The sequence below is a fragment of the Trifolium pratense genome, linkage group LG5 (genome assembly GCF_020283565.1).
Source record: "Trifolium pratense cultivar HEN17-A07 linkage group LG5, ARS_RC_1.1, whole genome shotgun sequence".
In the NCBI taxonomy this organism is placed as follows: Eukaryota; Viridiplantae; Streptophyta; class Magnoliopsida; order Fabales; family Fabaceae; genus Trifolium; species Trifolium pratense.
The window spans coordinates 37652895-37669838 of NC_060063.1; positions in this window are offsets into that span (position 1 = coordinate 37652895).

Genomic DNA, 16944 nt, shown 5'->3' on the forward strand with positions numbered 1-16944 from the left:
TCATCTGCAAATTGAAGAGTGTGAAACTGTAAGTCATCACGAACTTTAAAACCATGATAATTGCCATTGTCAACAGCCTTCTGCATTAAGCGAGTGAGACCTTCCGCAACTATCAAGAAAAGAAAGGGAGATAACGGATCCCCTTGTCTCAGCCCTTTACCAACAACAAAATCCGCCGTAGGACTACCATTTACAAGCACAGACATTGAGCTAGTAAAAATACAGGCTCTCATCCACTTCAGCCACCTCTGCGCAAATCCCATTCTCCGCATCATATACTCCAAAAAATTCCAATTTACCGTATCGTACGCCCTCTCAAAATCAACCTTCAATAATAAACACTTGTCTTTTCTTCTCTTGGCAAAATCAATCAGTTCATTCACTACCAAAACCCCATCCAGAATCTGACGATTAGGAACAAAGGCTGTTTGACAATCTGAGATCAATTTACCAATAACTTTTTTTAGACGAGCCGCCAACACCTTTGAAAGGATTTTATACAAACAACCAACAAGGCAAATGGGTCTATAATCTGATAATACCTGAGGATGATCCTTTTTTGGTACTAGTGTCAAGAAAGATGCAGTGATCGCCTTTGGAAGGAAAGCACTACTGTGAAATTCCACCTTTAAAGTGGATAAGTGGATGACCGGGGTTCGAACCCCAGCCCTCTCTACATATATAATGCAATGTCTCTGTCAGTTGAGTTAAACTCACGAGACACAAATGACCATGATATCTATCTTTTTTACACATTTTCTCTTTAGTTAAATCCTGTGTTGCAGAAAGAGATCAATCACACTACTACTTGATGAATTGTAAATCATGTTTGTGTCATGTATTTCATTTGTTTGTTTTAATTGTTAGTTTGTTGAAACTGAGAGTAGTTATTGGTTAAAGTAGTTATTTTAGTTACATAGCTTGAGTCACAAGGTACTAGTTGTTTTGAAAATTTAACCACACTAGTATATAAGTGGATGTACTCATTCTATTAATACAATTCCACTTATTCTCTCAATTAATTCAATCATATCACTCAATTACTCTTTTTCTTTATTCTCATTTTTTTTAATTGGAAATATATATAAAGGAACCCGGAATGGGTAAAACATCGGCACAAAGAGAGGTTCATACTAGTAGAAAAAAGACTTTTAGATAAGAGATTCCACTACTGATATGTGAATACCAGTAGTGAAACACATTTGACCAAAGGATTCCACTACGGATATTTGAATACCAGTAGTGAAAAGTTCATAGACAAGGGATTTCACTACTAGTTTTCTTAAATCAGTAGTGAAAAGTTGACACGGTGGCAATGTTGTAATTACATTGAAATTTATTTTAATTGGATTTCACTACTGTTTTTGTTTACACGGTAGTTAAATCCCTTACCTTGAAAATTTAGAAAGGTTTTCTTTAATTCAATATTGCTGAAACGCACCCTTTCCTTCTCATTCTCTCGTACGCGAAATCTTTCTCACTCAAAACCCTAAAACGATTTCCCTTCCTCTTTCTCACTCAAAAATCCTTCAAATCCGCTGCACCTCATAAATCTTCTATGCTGCACATTGTGTAACATCAGTTTGTCATCAAGTTTGAACTCTTCTCTCACAAATTACCTCAACCGAGCAGCAGCCGTTGCCGTTCTTTCCTTGCTATCTCGTCGTTGGTTGTGTCTGTTGAACTCAAGAACGCAGATTCTGTTGATTCTTCGTCTTCACCCTCTCTGGTAAGTTTATTTTCTCGTTATTTATTGTTTTTGTTATTATAGATCTATACATGTATAAGCATGATTATAATGATTTTCGCATTATTTTTGGTTTCTACTTGTTCATCAATCTGTTCAACTCTTCATTATGTTGTCTTGAGAGTGAGTATATGTTTATAAACTTGCTTCTGTTTCTGATGATTACAGTTTAGACGAGTTTTCTTTAGATTTGATTTTTCTGTTGTATACTTGAAGAAAAAAGTCTTCTTTAGAGTTGATTTTTTCTGTTTTTGTTATAGATCTATAGATGTAATTAGTTTTATTGTTTTATGGCTTCAGTTTTGATTCAATTGTTAACATCTTTTTCATGTTAGGGATTCAATTAGTTTTCTAATACTCTCACTTTAAAGCGAAAAAGCCGCATATATATATTTTCTCTTTGTTTCTGTATGTTAGGGATAACACATAACTTCATGCATATTTTCTTAACATTCCATTGGCTGTTTTTCATCCTATTATGATCTTTTGTGCCTCATAGAGTATAAGATTATCAATTTGTATTTTAGATTTTAAAGCTCTTGTGGTCTTATCAATCTAGTTACAACATTATGCAAAAAGGGGATGATTTATTTCAGTGTTGTTTCTATCTTGTCTACTTTGAAAGAGAAGAATTTTCTGTCATAAGTTTTTTGTAATCCTTGTATTATAATGTTGAGTTTATAATGTCCATCTTTTTTGTCTATTTGGGCAGCAAATGATATTAAAAATAACTAAAACTGTTAAATGTGAAAATGTTTCCATTTGAATCCAAAAAACTGGTGACACGATAATATTGAAAAGCTTAAGCTGAAAGAAAAATATTGAAAAACTTTGTCGATCAATACTTTGCTTTTGCAAAATTTCATGTTTCAGTTTCTTTTGGACTCTTCTGCATCTGTTTTGATCATTTTTGTGTTGTTTTGAAGTATGTTAGTTTGATGAGGATGTTAAGATGTTGGATTATTAGGACATTGAGCTGTTCATTAGCCTGCATGATCTAGAGTTTTACTGCTATGAATTTTTAAATTATGCTTTTGAAACAACTGAAGACTGAATATACTTACTGCTCTAGTGTAACAGGATCTCATCTTGGGCCTGCGGTTTTACACGAAATGTTGTTCTTCAATATCTCATCTTGGGCCTGCGGTTTTACACGAACTGTTGTTCTTCAATGGTACTCTATTTAGTACAAAATAATGTGTATCTTACATTAAAATAAGATTTTGTTCTTACACAAGTATCTTGAGCTATACATGCTAATCTGCACCTTCTTACTAAATAAACATATCTTGTTATGAATTTTAAAGTTCAAATTGTTAATTTGTGGATGATTTACCTCCAGATTCTATCCCGGTGTTACTGATGCATTAAAATTTGCAAGCGCAAGAGTGTACAATGTACATTGTCACAACAAAACAGGTGTGACTTCTCTCTCTGCTCTTACCATGAAGACAATAATCCTAATCCTATGACATGCCATTATTTATACTTTTGCCAATGATTAGCATCTGATAAAATTTTCTGAATGTGAATTTTGTAAATGTTAATTACCATTGCCAATAATTAGGATATGACACAAATTCCTAATTGGCAACATCTGATTTATCATATCTCACACACCCTGAAAATGAAACTAAATTTGCAATAGCTGGTCATACTTGGTCTATGTACTCATTGAAGGATTAGTAATAGTAATAGTGGATATGCAATCACACATGTTGCATTAAATTGTAGTACATGAACACTAACTAGGATTCTTTGTTTTGCATATGATACTTTCTTTTGAGCTTCCATTCACTTTAATTTCACTCCTTAAGTTTAGCAGCGGTAGTACAAAGATGGGACCTCGTAAGAATTCAATGACTTATGCAGAGAAAGGAGTGCTTCATTTTGGGTAAGCTGCTCTTTTTTACCTGACGCTATACTGCTATTAATTAGTCTGGCTTGATCATTAATAAGGTTTGCTTGCTGCATTTTGGTTTTACAGTACCGAAATTTTCTGGTTTGGCAGGTTGTGAACATGTTTGTTCTTTCTGATTAATAAATTGGTAATTAGGTATATATTTTGATTATTCAAATTAGGTATTCCAATTATTTATTCATGTGAGTGTTTTGGTAGATTTGTATGTTTTGATTGAGTATGAAGAATTCGGTATTTCAAACTTCTTATATGAGCAACAACAGTCTTTGAGGTTTGCAGTTTTTTTTTGTGTTCAACTTAGGTGTTGAAAACACATGATCTATGTTTTTATTGCATATTTGCTTTAATATGCTAATTGTGATACCCAGGTTTTGAAGGTTAATGGAACAGAAATTGATAATCTGGAACACTTATGCGAACTTGTTGAAAACTGTAGCACAGACAGCTTGCATTTTGATTTGGACGACAATAGGGTCATTGTCTTGAACTATGAAACAGCAAAAATTGCGACTTCTAGAATTTTGAAGCGTCATAAAATACCTTCAGCGATGTCAGCTGATCTTTGGCTTTTCATATTAATGGGCTGTCTGCTTGGAATTAGACTTGGAATTAATTAGTGATAATGTTAAGTATTGACTTTTAATGTGTTGAATGTAACTTTGTTAGCTTGTTAATTAGGAATTGACAATGACTTGTGGAAAATAATATTCGGAATTATGTCAATTTTCTTGTGCGTTATTAGCTACTAGTAATTTTGTTGTGCGTTATTAGCTACCAGTGACTTGAAATTATGTTGTATAATTTCTGCGCCGGAAAAGTGTAGACGATATAATTAATACACAGGAAGCTACAAAAAAAAAAAAAAACTAACATACCACTACTGGTATTTATAATAAACAGACGTGAAAACTAAGCATACCACTACGGGTAAAGGTAATGACCCGTAGTGGAATCCCCATTTCTTTAAAAAAAAAACTGGAAACCATACATACCACTACGGATATGCGTAAATACCCGTAGTGGAATCCCCAATTCTTTAAAAAAAAAAAGGAAAACCATACATACCACTACGGATATGTGTAAATACCCGTAGTGGAATCCCCATGATTTATATTAAAAAAATTTGAAACCATACATACCACTACTGTTATTCAATATAACCGATGTGGAATCCCATACATACCACTACGGGTAATTGGAAAAACCGACGTGGAATCTACATAATTTTAAATAATAATTAAAGAAGAAATTAGGATACCACGACGGGTATTAAAAGACCCGACGTGGAAAGTCTGGACTTACAACGACGCCAGCATTCACTACGGCCACGGCCAGTAGTGAAAAGTCCGTTTGGCCAGTAGTGGAATCCCCTTTCTGCACTAGTGTCAAAACCTTAAAGGGAACATAAAAAATACTCAACAACTACTACAAAAAACTCCAAGCGAAAAGGACCAAAAGCCCAACCTCTTACTAAAAGATCAAAAACACCTGCAAACAAAACAAAGGAAAAAAAGATGAGGTGTGTCCTTCTAAGAATATGATTAGAAGTAGATTTTTTTGAGGTGGTGTCTGTTTTAATTTTTTTATTGGTGTTCCGCTTATATATATGGTGTCTTTGTTTTGTAGCTCATCTTTTACCAGTCTCTGTTCATCTTGTACAGAGACCTAGTTTTTATTAATGATATATATTTGCCGTTAAAAAAACGAAGGAGAAAAGGGGAAAAACAAAAAGGGCATTCTTGAAAGTAGGTCAAGAAAAAACTCTGACGAACACCAAGACTCCACTCCCAGTCTCCCACAACTCACAAAAAACTATTGATTCCAGCACAAAACGGGTTGTAACATTCTCGAAATTATTCCGGCACTACTCTCTCCGTCCTTTATTATAGAGACTTTTACTAAAAATTACAAGTATTGAAAAAGTTCTTCGAATAATAATATAATTAAATATTAAATAAATTGAATAAGTACATGAATATAAAATTTTTAAAAAATATTTGGTTTAATGGTGGGCTAGTTGGGTGGGGGTAATATTTTAATGCTTAATTTCATGTTAATGTTTTGTAACAATTTCTTACAAGCGAAATTAATAACATGAAAACTTTACACTACAAAAAAATTTGTTGTGGAGCGTCGGCCAAAATGAGACGTTAAAAGGCAAAAAAAAACAGACGCCACAAGGTATTTAGCGCCACCTTAGCGTTTAAGTCGTGACAGACACTTAAATGCCTGAAGTGAGACAGTTGCATCCAGTAGACACTATGTAGCGTCCGTTTAATGTGAGGTTAGGCCAAAGCTATAATTGTACGTATAGGCGGACGTTATTAGCTTCGGATTTTTGGTGACACTGTAAGTATTATTTCATTTAGGGATGACAATTTAACTCATACTCATTGGGTACCCACAAAAAATACCCACAACGGGTAGGGTAAAAACCCGCAATTTGGGTATGGGCATGAGTATGAGTAATTACCCATAAAAGTGAGTGGGTATGGGTGCGAGTACGGGTACCTTAGTACCCACCCTTCCCCATACCCACATAGTATATATATATATATATATATATATTTTTTTTTTTTATATTATTATATAATAATATATGTATATCAATTTAAATAAATACAACACTATTAAACTATTACATATTTTAAATAAAAATGTTTATTTATAGCATAATGCAAACAAAATGTGAATATGTCATAAAAAACATGAACTTTACAATGAGGTTAGTAATAATTTCGTTTATAATTTTCATGAGTCAACATTAAAATCTTTAAATTTTTTTAATTTTATTAAAATGATATGATATTTTAAAATTGATCTATTTACTTTTAACAAAAGTGCGGGTAATAGGTATGGGGTATGAGTACTTAGGTACCCATTAATAGGTATGAGGACGGGTACAAAGATTGATACTCATACGAATATGAGGATGAGTACGAGTATTTTTTTTTTCAAACAGTAGGTATGAGGATGGGTACTATAGTACCTTACCCATACCCTACCCATTTTCATCCTTAATTTATTTTCTTCAATGTTGCTTGTAGAGTAAGTTACCTAAGAGTAAGTTAATCCACGATTATAATACCACTATGTTCTTTCCAGTTCTGATATTTTGACTAGGGACCACGAATAGAACAAATATTGGATCAATAATGAAGGTGGCCTATATTCCCATTTAGAACTATATACTATTATATGAAGTTTAAATTAGCTATTGAGTCTGATTACTTTCCTTTATACGCAATATCTTCTTTTTTTTGTTTTGATAATTTCTTTATATGCAATATCAAAGTTTTAAAATGATAAATGTGAATATATTCCATCTAAAAGCGGGAACAGATATTCCATAATGAATTCTATATATGTTAAGATTTTATCGTAGTGTTTCATAAATTATTAGTGTAGAATAAGATAAAACTAATTGTAATAATCTTAAAGCCACTAGGTTTGATCTACTGGTGAGGGGTTTAGGTAATACGTTATAAGTCCTGAGTTCGATCCCCAGCTCATTGTAAACAAAAAAATTGTAATAATCTTAGATTTGAACTTTTTGGATCTTGTGGAGCACAATTGATCATCGCAGAATTTTGAACAACTAAATAAATAGAATTAATTATATCATATTTTCATCCAAAATCTAAAAATATTGGATAGATCGGTCACTCGCTTATATATATCATGACTATCATCGCAACATATATATTATTTACCATCAATGCGAGTGAATCCTTTAGCCACTAATCTTGCTTTATATAGCAACAATAGTTTCTTGAATTGCTTTTTGTAGTGATCACTTGTGCTAGCAAAGGGAAAAAAAAAAGATATGTCTATGAAGTTATGCAATGGAAGTCGGCAAAATGAATATGTAACCTCGAGTAAAAAAAGTTTAGCTCTAAAGGTTGAGCAGCTGTCTCAGTACCGTACCAGACAAATGTTGGTAGTCAATAATGCTTGAGCTTTTTCGCAACGAGAGCAGATCATTGTGTGCTAGTCAGGGGACGAATTAGGAACATGCCATTTAGGTCCTCTTCTACGAGCATCATACAATCAACTCAACTCGAATATTGTTGAAAAATTTGGGAGAAGTACTATTAGAAGTAACCATGGACCAATATTCTAGGACCATACAAGAGAGAGGCACAACATAACTACAAGAAAAAGGCTATTGAGTGGCTGCGTTTGGCTGCCACAAAGTGGGAAAAGCGACCACAAAATTGAAAAACTGACCATTTTATCGGGGGCCATGATCGGCCGCAAAAATGGTCACTAGTAACACTTACCGACGGCTTAGTCTAGAGCTGTCAAAATGGGCTAGCCCGAATGGGCGGGCCCGCCAAGCCTAATTTTTTCCCGGGCTCAGACCTTGAAAATCCTAGCCCGAATTATTTCCGAGCTTTTTAGCCCGGCCCGATAAAGCCCGATTAAAATATGGGCTAGACCGAATGGGCCACAGGCGGCCCGCAAGCAGATAAGTTAAAATAGGGCGTGCGAGAAACTCGTAAGTAGCGGATGACTAAAAATAGGGCGCGCGAGAAAGTCGTAGGTAGCGGATGAGTAAAATAATGACTCGCAAGAAACTCGTAAGTAGCGGATAAGTGAAAATATGGTGTTCGAGAAACTCATAGGTAGCGGATGAGTAAAAAAAAGGGCGCGTGAGAAACTCGTAGATAGCGGATGAGTAAAAATACGGCGCACGAGAATTATATATATATATATATATAATATAATATAAGTAGCGGATGAGTAAAAATAGGACGCGCGAAAATTATTGATCATATTTATAATGTTGAGTTTGAGCACTAAATGTAAAATAAAAAATAAAAAAATAAACCGGGCGGTCCAAAAGCCCGACAACCCGTACCGGGCCGGGCGGGCACTAATTTTGATAGCCCGTTTTTTATCCGGGCTTTTTAGCCCAGCCCGATGAAGCCCGAAGGCCGACCGGGCCGGCCCAAATTTGGCCGGGCCGCCTATTTTGACAGCTCTTAGTCGACGGCAAAATAAAGGCATAGGTCTAATACGCAGGACTATAACTTACCGGCGGCCAGGACCGCCGCAAACTCCAATACATGTTTTTTTTTTAAATATTAATAACTTAGCGGCGGCCTGGACCGTCGCAAACTTATATATTTATTTTTCTAAAAAAATTTATTTATTTTAATTATTTTGTTTTATTAATTTATAAAATATAATTATTAATATTTAAAAAATGTATTTTTATTTAAATAAATAATAAAAAAATTATTTTTAATATGTAATATGATAAACTTTAACATTGTATAAACACTAAAAAATACTTACAAGAGTTAAGACCAAATGTGGAGTGATGAAGAACAAACACTTAAAAAAATTGAAGAAGAAAACTTAGAGAGATTGAAAATGTGTAAATCAAATGAGATAGAAAGAGGAAATATTTATAAGAAGAAGAAATGAAGGGAAGGTATCAACATCCTGAGTTATCCATCCTGCAACGTATTGTTTTTTTAATTTGCTTCAACTTACCGGCGGCCTAAGCTGCCGCAAACCTTTAAACGGCTATTTTTTTTAATTTGCTGCAACTTATCGGCGGCCGCTAAGTTCTAGATCAAATTTCAAGAACTACAACGTGTTTTTTTACGGCGGTTTAGGCCGCCAATAAATCAGTGGATGATTTTGCGGCGGCTTAGGCCGCTGATAAGTGGCCAGTTCTAACCAGAATAATATATTTTAATTTTGCAGCGGTTTTGCTTCACTTTGCGGCGGCTTAGACGACCACAAACTTACTGGCGGCTAAAATGACCAGTAAGTGAATATTGAATCAGTCAAAAAATCAATATATTCCTGTATCTTTATCTAAAACCTTTAAGAAATTAAGTATATGAGACACCTCTTTTATACATCCAACTTTTAACCTATCCATAATCGGTGTAGAACTAGCCACTCTCACTTGAACCCAACATGTCACATGTAGTTGAATCCGATTAGTCTGATGATTCAACTAACCCAAAATGTTTAGCAATCACCGAACCGACAAAATTTAAAGTTGGTTTGGTTTAGATAACAAGTTTATGCTTTCAAAATGGTGAATAGTGAACCTAAGTCATTCAACAAAGTTACTCCCCTAGCTGAGGGGAATCTTTATGCTTTTCTTCATCTATAAAAGGGATGTGGCTCTCTCCTCATTTGAAGCAAGAAACAAACATCAAACAATACACATACATTTGATAGAATATAAGCATTTTCATAATCTCCAACTTTTAGCATCAATGGCACCACCTTCATCAGACCTCAGGAAAATTGGCTTAGAAGGGTTTGCTTTAATAGACAAGTTCTATGGTCCAACACCTAGAAGGAGCAGCATGGAAGATCTTGCTTCTGGGGCTACCAAGGATCCAACAGCTGGTTACTTTGTTGGGGTAAGTTACCCTAAGGGAAAATTACCCCAAAATCGTTGGGGTAGACCTATTAAATTTTAATTACGCACTTATTGGCCTTAAATTTTATATGGGCCTCTATTTCATGCTATGGTGTGTGTGTGTCTATATGTGTGTAGAAAAAAGCTCGAAGGCATGTGATTATTATTTATTAAAATCAAAGTCTTCTGTAGCTAAGGGAGGATATATTTAGCAAAATAATGTACTTTGTATTGACTACCAAAATTATGTACTCTATAGTGTAATAATAATATATATTAATCGAAATAGTTTGTGACTTAATAGTTGTATTTTTCGGTAACTTGCTATTTCGTTTATCTAAAAAAACTATGAACTATGAAGTATTATTTGATGAATGCAAAGTACCTCTTACAACATCTATGTAAGGAGAGAGAGTTATAAAGAACCATGTCAATTATAGTCTTCTAAAAGCTGTTTTTTGGGACTCACCATAAGAAACACTCACACTTATATTTTCACTTCAATAATTTAATTTATTATATTTGTGTTCTTAATTTATTATATGGAGTCCCTCAATTACCTCCTATTTATTTTAAACCTAGTCGTAGTTTTTTTAAGCAAAAGTGATGACTCAAATAAACTAAATAAAGACATTTTGCACTCCTTCATTTATCTTAGAAAGCAAGGTATTGTATAAATATTTTGAAATAATAGATAAACAACAAAGTAAAAAAGAAATTATTCCTGAATATAGTTTATCACAACAAGATTAAAATAATGAGAAATGGATATATCATTGTATAAATATGACAAGAATACATGATATTGTCGAAAATAAGTTAAATCGTGTAAGAGTAAAAAACCACAGGTTGTGCAGACCAAACAAATAATTCCACTATTATCAAATAATGAGTACAATAATCACCACATATGGTGAAACTAACAACAAGAGAGCTAACAACCTCACACACTAGTGGGTATCCCAAACTGACTCAAAGAGAAGACAAAACTACTCAGAAAAATTATCCAAGTAACTAACAAGGTGACGAAAACAACATACTCAAATTTCAGCCGAGACGGAGAACGTTTGCCGAACACACTTTTATCACCGGAACCCAAATTCTTCCTGACAAAGGTGGTCAGGTGGCGTGTCCCGTTGTGTGGAAGCGGCAACGACGGTGCAAGTGTAGTGTAGCTGAAGAAGCTTCCACTTGAGGGGGAGTATGAATTGAAGGACTCATACTTGAGGGGGGATTGTTGTGACAAATGTGAGTTAAGTCCCACATTGCTTAGAAAAGTGGAGGTTGGACACTTTATAAGTGAGAGGACCCATAAACCTAACACCTTAAGGTTTTAGGTTAATGTGTGGTGTCCAACTCACTTGAAGAATTGTTCTTGAGCCCAATGTGGATGATCCCCCTGGCTGCACCCTCGTGGTGACCCAATAGTAGTATCAGAGCCGATGGTTCGACGAAGAGTTGAACTCGCTCCTTGTATCGAAAGTCTTCCTGACAGGTGGTCAGACGGCGAGTTCCGTTGAGCAGTGTGGCTAAAGTAGGAGCATATCCTAGAGTGGTACAAGTGTAGGATGAAGAAAGCTTCCGCTTGAGGGGGAGCATATCCTAGAGTGGATAGACTCAAACTTGTGGGAGAGATTGTTGTGGCAAGTGGGAGTGGTTAAGTCCCACATTGCTTAGAAAAGTGGAGGTTGAACACTTTATAAGCGAGAGGACCCATAAAACTTAACACCTTAAGGTTTTGAGTTAATGTGTCGTGTTCAACTCACTTGTAGAGTTGTTCTTAAGCCCAGCATGGATGATCCCCCGACTGCCCCTCGTGATGACCCAACAAATTGATGAGAAATACATAGGTTTTTAATTTCATTATTATCCATGTTGGAAGTATTACCCAGCATGTTTCACCAAATCTTTTTAATTTATTGATGTATTTATCTTTGATGAACACATGATCTTCTTTTCACTAAGTAGTGATATTGGGATGAAGATCATTAGATACTCGTGGCAATGTCATTGTTTAGATTATCATATAGTCAAACCAATCGATATTGGAACACTTGTTCCACATCCTATCTGGGTATTTTACTGTAAAATCTGCATATTCGTTACTATTGAATGGAAGAACTATGCAGGATTTATATTCATCAGTGCTAGTAGCTTTGCAGGCCCTTTGGGATAATGACATACCATAAAAGTAGGTGTTTTCGGTTAGAGGTTACTGCTTGAGAAACTTCCTACAAGAGCAGCCCTTGCTTAGAGGTATCTTATCTAATGTACATGATATATCATGTGTTTTTTGTTTCAACGAAGTAGAGGATTGTTCTCATTTTTTCTTCAAATGTCAATTTTTACAACAAGTTTGGAGAAAGATTTTTCGCTGGATGGGTTGTGCTTACAATTTTTATGACGAGGGATGGAAGCATTTCATTTTCTTTGGAGACTTTGTGAAATCTAAAAGGAGATCAAAAGTAAAACATTTGATTTGGCTTGCGACAACGTTGTTTGGAAGTTAAGAAATAATGTCCTTTTCAGGGGTGCTATAGTAGATTCGGCTTTGTTGGTAGATCAAATTAAACTCATCTCTTGGTTTTGGTTCATAGGTCGTTCGGGTAGATTTTGTACTTATTTGTATTTCGATTTATGTGCTAATCCCTTAGAGCTTATACTAAGTATTTAAGGGATTCCATTGTATTGTAAGAATTTGAGTACTTCTTGTACTCCTTATTAATACAATTTTGCTTATAAAAAAAATAAAATTGCAGAGTTAAAATTTTGTTACTGTAGTGCAAAAACACATATTTTCACGTAGTTTAATGCAGTTTTACATTTTAGCTATTATATAGAGATCTTAACTGTTTTTGAAGGTCAAGCTTTCAGCCCTCGATGAGAAGGGGGAGGAAGAGGATCTTTCTGAGGAGGAGTTAGCTGAATTCCATGGGATTTCGCTTGATATTCACTCGCTTTCTAGGCTGCATGCCAGTATTAGTTGGCAACAATCTCGCGCGTTGTGGCTCAAGGAAGGGAATGCTAATTCAAAGTATTTTCATTCGGTTTTGGCGAGCCGCCGTCGAAGGTGTTACTTTGGTGGGGTTGACCCCTATTAGGCAGGCTGTGTTTTCTCATTTTGAATCTCACTTTAAGGCCCCTATTGTGGAGAGGCCTGGGGTTGATGACCTTTAGTTTAAGAGATTGAACTAGGTGGAGATTGGTGGTTTAACCAAACCTTTTACGGAGGCAGAAGTAAAATTAGCTGTGTGGGATTGTGATAGCTATAAAAGTCCAGGTCCTGATGGAATTAATTTTGGTTTTATTAAAGATTTCTAGGTTGAGCTTCGGGGCGACATTATGCGTTTTCTTTCTGATTTCCATCGGAATGGCAGGCTGACTAAAGGCATTAATTCTACTTTTATTGCTCTGATACCCAAAATGGATAGTCCTCAGCGGTTGAACGACTTCCGGCCTATTTCGCTTGTGGGAAGCCTATATAAAATTCTGGCGAAGCTTCTAGCGAATAGGTTGCGTCATGTGATCGGTAGTGTAATCTATGAGTCCAGACCGCGTTCGTGAAGAACAGACAAATTCTGGATGGTATTCTCATTGTAAATGAGGTGGTGGATGAGGCGCGGAAGTCTAAAAGGGATCTTATGTTGTTCAAGGTTGATTTTGAGAAAGCTTATGATTCAATGGACTAGGGGGTATTTGGATGACGTCATGGGGAGAATGTCTTCCTAACCTTGTGGCGAAAATGGATTAGAGAGTGTGTTTGTACGGCTACAACTTCTGTGCTTGTCAACGGTAGTCCGACTGATGAATTTCCTCTTCGGCGAGGTCTCAGACAAGGTGACCCGCTTTCTCCCTTCCTTTTTCTTTTGGCGGCAGTGGGTCTTAATGTTCTTTTGGAGGCTATGGTTGTGTGTAATTCGTTTACGGGATATAGTATTGGTGGGCAGGGGTCAATCGCGGTGTCGCATCTTCAGTTTGCTGATGATATAATTTTGATGGGGGTTAAAAGTTGGACAAATGTTCGGGCTTTGTGGCCTGTTTTGGTTCTTTTTGAGACTATGTCGGGCTTGAAGGTTAATTTTAATAAAAGTATGTTGGTTGACGTTAATGTTGGGAAATCGTTTCATAAAACACTTTTATAAACGCAGCGGAATTTTAAAATTAAAATTTCCCATCAACGGATTCTTGTGAATGAGCATGATCAGGTCTAGAATATTACCTTTGAAGAACAAATTTGTGGCCGCCTTTCTTGATCACAAGCACCGCACTTGCAGCACCTCCACTTAGTCCACACGAACAGGAACCTTCGATCTCACAGTGCTAGCTGTTCTTGGATGAAGGCTGAGGGAATTTTGTGCGGTTTAGGGTTTAGAGAAATTCAGGATTTCTCTAAATTCGGTTAGGGTTTGTGAAAAATGTAACTATTGAACTTCATAAGGCTCTATTTATAGAGTTTCTTATGAGGTCTTTAGTTTACACGAAATTGGGCTTCTCAAGCCCAATAACCGTTTGTCACTAACTGCACCCCCACAATAAGTCTTACTTATTTTTCCCTTCTTAACTGTCCTTATGTGTGTGACCCTGTAGGTTCTTATGACGTTGGCAATAATATTAATCGTAATATTATAAACAGTGAGCGGTATCTAGCAACACATCACTGTTACCCAAGTCACAAGAATGTCACGTGATCTGACTAACCTTTCCGTGATAAATATCTTGTGCACAATTACCCTTTTGCCCTCATGTCTATATTGAACACAAGGCATAGTATGTCATCCTTGTCTAGTTCAATATTGGGCCCATAGACATATCTCCCGTTATGTAGGAGGGACAAATTCCATCTAGGTCACTCATGTCCCTCAGCATGATTCGTGGGATACCCATCAACCAACTTTATAATTATCCAGTTACGGATAACGTTTGAATGGCAACAAGGTATTACACTCCTGCATCTAGGGTACATATAGTGGTTTCAGGTCGAAGGGTGGAATACACCTTTTATCACTATGAGAAAACTTATGACATTTCATAACACTCTATGTAGTATTCTCATGGTGGGTCAATCCGATATAAAGTTACCCTTAACATTTATATCTATGTGAAGACTTGATAACTCATTATCCATGATCAGTGAGATATGATCATCAGTCTACCAACATAATAGTCTTTATGCTTTAACGTTATCCCATTTCACAATAAAACTTGACTATGGATATGTTTAAGAATAGTGTTCTTATATTTAATGGAATCTCACGATTAAGTCATACTTAACGTTCCATAAGTGAACTGACTATTCTAGGGACTTTATCATTTTAACATATATAAAATTAATAAAGAAAAGCCTTTTATTTGATAAGTAAATTATTCAATACATTTATTATGCAATTATAAATAATTGGCCTCTAGGGCTTACACCAACAGTTAATATTCCTGATTCCTGGTTAGGCGAAGCTGCGTCTGCTCTGTGTTTTAAATTGGGAAATATTCCTTTCCTTTATCTAGGTCTTCAGATTGGGGGTGATCCGCGACGTTTGGTTTTCTGGGAACCGGTGTTGACTCGTATAGGGTGGTGTTATCCCATATTTTAACTCAAGATAAAATATGTTATAATCTTCAGTTCCAAAGACATTTATGGCTATAAAGACCTGTTAAAATGGCTTTAAGTAGCCTTAGTTTTTAATGTCTTCAAAAACAAGAGAGATTCTTTCTCTCATCGTTTAAATGAAGGTTAAGGGTAATGTCTTCAAGAACAAGAGAATTCTAATGGAAAAGCTTCATAGCTCGAGACTGAAGAATCTTTCGATAGAAGTCAATAAATCGAAGTAGTCAGGAATTGTGGACTTAGAGCATTTTTTATCATTTAAGTGTGATTCGACTTCGACGGTTACAACGGTTTAAAGGCCTTGGTTCATTTCAAATGCAAAAGGACGCGTGGCTGAAGTTTAGTAGTTTAACGTTAGGGTAGACGTTGCTTAGTTTTCTATAAATAGAAGTATGTATAGTCGAAGTAGGGGTCACAATTCATTTACACAAAATCTCAAACACTCAAAGTATCCATGTTAAGGCGAGAAACGAGTTACTCGAGAAAGATGTATGAATCGGTGAACCTTTACATTTTCTTTGTAACTTTTACATTCTAAATGCAAATTTACTTTTCATAAGTTTTTACTTTCTAAAGCATTTATAAATTCTGCTTTTCATTAGTTCCCTCGTTCGAGTGAACTTGCTTTAATTACATTTAACATATGTTTCAGAAATTAAACATATTGTTCTTTTATAAAATAAGGATGCCTTTAAAGATAAACTTCCAAATTTCCTTTAACAAAATGCATGAACAATTGTCCCGAGATTTACTAGTTGATCTCTCAAGTAATTAATTTAAACTAGCGGTTGTTTACCAAAAATCAGTGTAAACAAATTGGCACGCCCAGTGGGACGGGTTGTTTTGTGCAATTTACATTGTTAAAAGAAGTTTATTTTCTAAAAATCCTTTTACAAATACTAAGACAGTTAGTGTTTATAGTTTGTGTTTTGATTTTGTATGCATTTGAGAAGTGGTAAATCTTTACCAAATTTAACTAGTGTTAAATCTAAATCAAAAATGGTTAGACCACCAAATAACAATCAAAACAATAGCAACAATGTCCTAAATCCTGAAGGACAACCAACACAAGCGTCAATTAGTAACGCTACTGTCATGGCCCAAGGCTCAGGAACATCTGCTTCGAGCGTTCCTGCAGTCAGTTTTGGGAATATAGGGGTAACAATGCCCTCAACGAGTTCGACTGTATCTGGGTCGATATCTTCGTTAGTATCACATGGTATAGGGGGCAGTCAGCCTGGTGCTGAAGATGTAAGGAGCCCCATTCGATCGTTTTT